We start from the raw sequence: 2,899 nt of genomic DNA, 5'->3' as shown, positions 1-2,899 counted from the left end.
AAGGCTGTTACAACAGGATAGAATCATCACTTTGACTAACTCAGTTATCCTCCAACGGTACTGTGTGTGTGTGTGTGTGTGTGTGTGTGTGTGTGTGTGTGTGTGTGTGTGTGTGTGTGTGTGTGTGTGTGTGTGTGTGTGTGTGTGTGTGTATGCGTGCGTGTGTGTGAACAACAGAGTGTCCCTTAGCTTGTCGATGTTAAGATGTCACTGTACCAGGTGTACAGCAGCTGTTTACACATGCACCTCTGGTCTCGTGACATTGTGTGATTTTAGCCCTGTGTCTGTCTCGGGTAGCAACAGAGGTCATTACAGATAGACAGGTAAGGCACGGACACGCCGTAGCGTTTGACGGCTGATGGTACTTAGCATCTCTGAACAGAGTGCCGGACGCCATTTGCGAACCGAGTTAAAAAAACGATTCTACATGATGAAACGTGTGACAACGTCAGCAGCCAATGACATCACCTGTGGGAGGTCCTAAAACACACCGCGCCAATGACATCACCTGTGGGAGGTCCTAAAACACACCGCGCCAATGACATCACCTGTGGGAGGTCCTAAAACACACCGCGCCAATGACATCACCTGTGGGAGGTCCTAAAACAACACCGCGCCAATGACATCACCTGTGGGAGGTCCTAAAACACACCGCGCCAATGACATCACCTGTGGGAGGTCCTAAAACACACCGCGCCAATGACATCACCTGTGGGAGGTCCTAAAACACACTGCGCCAATGACATCACCTGTGGGAGGTCCTAAAACACACCGCGCCGAACGAACGGAGAATGAACGGCAGGCCAACAATAGACTGTCACTCAGTGTGATGCGTTTTCTCCTGTACATAGACAGATAATTACATAGACAGATAATTACATAGACATATAATTACATAGACAGATAATTACAAAGACAGGAGATAATTACATAGACAGATAATTACATAGACAGATAATTACATAGACAGATAATTACATAGACTGAAGATAATTACATAGACTGAAGATAATTACATAGACTGAAGATAATTAGATAGACTGAAGACAATTAGATAGACAGAGATAATTAGATAGACAGAGATAATTAGATAGATAGAGATAATTAGATAGACTGAAGATAATTACATAGACTGAAGATAATTAGATAGACTGAAGATAATTAGATAGATAGAGATAATTAGATAGACTGAAGATAATTACATAGACTGAAGATAATTAGATAGACTGAAGATAATTAGATAGACAGAGATAATTAGATAGACTGAAGATAATTACATAGATTGAAGATAATTAGATAGACTGAAGATAATTAGATAGACAGATATAAGGTTCAATCCATATGATGTAGCCTGATAATCACCTGACTCAAAGTCAACGTTTCTTAGTTTAATAAAATAAGAGTCAAATGGATCTTCTAACTGTGTAGTAACACTGTACATTCCACTAGTAACAACATATTGTTCTATTTTCCAGAGAAGAACAGTCCAGTCTAATTTCCCTTGTCCTGCTAGTGTAATGCTCTTTGTCTCTGAGAGAGGAAGATCTTCAGTGAATCTATATCCTGTACTAAGTCCATCAATTCCCATTAAAAAGTCCTAATCAGTGCATTTCCAGGTCACTTTGTTCATTAGAGAAGAGCCGTATTGATTCAGTCCTGTCCTGGGCGTACCACCACTCAACACATAGTCTATGTCCCAAATAGTATATTCACTAGATGGTGCACTACTTTTGACCAGGGCCCATAGGGAATAGGGTGCTATATATAAGGAATAGGGTGCTATATAGGGAATAGGGTACTATATATAGGGAATAGGGTACTATATAGGGAATAGGGTGCTATATATAAGGAATAGGGTGCTATATAGGGAATAGGGTACTATATATAGGGAATAGGGTACTATATAGGGAATAGGGTGCTATATAGGGAATAGGGTACTATATAAGGAATAGGGTAATATATAGGGCATCATGGTCTATTATCATGTCTCCTGAAAGACAGGAGAGATGCATCATGGTCTATTATCATGTCTCCTGAAAGACAGGAGAGATGCATCATGGTCTATTATCATGTCTCCTGAAAGACAGGAGAGATGCATCATGGTCTATTATCATGTCTCCTGAAAGACAGGAGAGATGCATCATGGTCTAATATCATGTCTCCTGAAAGACAGAAGAGCTTCGACGGGGCAGCAGAGAAGAGCCAACTTCCAGGCAGATGTCAGGATAAATAATGCATTAGAGATGGGACTGAATGAAGACTTTGGAAAGACTCATTATTCAGCTGGACATTTAAGACTCCACTCGCAAGAAAATAGCCCAGTCTCCAAAAATATATTCTGAAAGCTGAATTCATCCAGGCAGACAGGCAGGCAGGCAAGCAGGCAGGCAGTCAGTCAGTCAGTCAGTCAATCAGTCAGTCAGTCAGTCAGTCAGTCAGTCAGTCAGTCAGTTAGTCAGTCAGCCAGTCAGTCAGTCAGTCAGTTAGTCAGTCAGTCAGTCAGTCAGTCAGTTAGTCAGGCAGTCAATCAGTCAGTTAGTCAGTCAGTCAGTCAGTCAGTTAGTCAGTCAGTCAGTCAGTTAGTCAGGCAGTCAGTCAATCAGTCAGTCAGTCAGTCAATTAATCAGTGAGGCAGTCAGGCAGTAAGTTAGTCAGGCAGTCAGTCAGTCAGTCAGTCAGTCAGTTAGTCAGTCAGGCAGTCAGTCATTCAGTCAGTCCACATTATCCCCATACAGGAGACTCTCACACAGCCTCCTCTACTAAACATATTGGGGTACAGTATATCACATATATTAACCATTTCACACAGCCTCCTCTACTAAACATATAAATAGTTGGAACATTTGTAAAATAATAAACATATGGGCTGAGGAGCATGTCTACAGTTATAATAAGGTGG

Source organism: Oncorhynchus keta, unplaced genomic scaffold, assembly GCF_023373465.1.
Source record: "Oncorhynchus keta strain PuntledgeMale-10-30-2019 unplaced genomic scaffold, Oket_V2 Un_contig_9447_pilon_pilon, whole genome shotgun sequence".
Taxonomy (NCBI): Eukaryota; Metazoa; Chordata; class Actinopteri; order Salmoniformes; family Salmonidae; genus Oncorhynchus; species Oncorhynchus keta.
Note: the sequence above shows the minus strand (reverse complement) of the source record.